Genomic DNA, 414 nt, shown 5'->3' with positions numbered 1-414 from the left:
ACACACACACATATATATATATATATATATATATATATATATATATATATATATATATATATATATCCTCGAACTCATCGGGACAAGCAAAAGCGTTCGAGGAACGAGGAAACAGTAGTTCGAGAGAACCGTACATTGCCATTGCATTTTATGGAGAATAGGGGGAAAGGGTAAGGGGCGATGTGCCTCAGGGGTATGGTCTTTGCTTCGTATCCGAAAGATACATAGCTCCAATATCCACCACGTTATATGGTCTTTAGCAAGCCACCTCTCCGTAACACAATTTGTGGCGCTGTGCTGCGGCTGACTCTGGGTGATTCCAGTCTTCCCTTAGAATAGACCCTAAAATAAATTTCTGCTTGAGGATGAATAAAGAGAACTTTATTATTTCTTACTCTGTTGATATGTTACAAT

This window comes from Berghia stephanieae, unplaced genomic scaffold (assembly GCF_034508935.2).
Source record: "Berghia stephanieae isolate SIO BIC M18660-M18661 unplaced genomic scaffold, UCSD_Bste_1.3 scaffold173, whole genome shotgun sequence".
Lineage (NCBI taxonomy): Eukaryota > Metazoa > Mollusca > Gastropoda > Nudibranchia > Aeolidiidae > Berghia > Berghia stephanieae.
The sequence above is the reverse complement of the archived record's forward strand: the minus strand, read 5'-3'. Positions refer to the sequence as shown.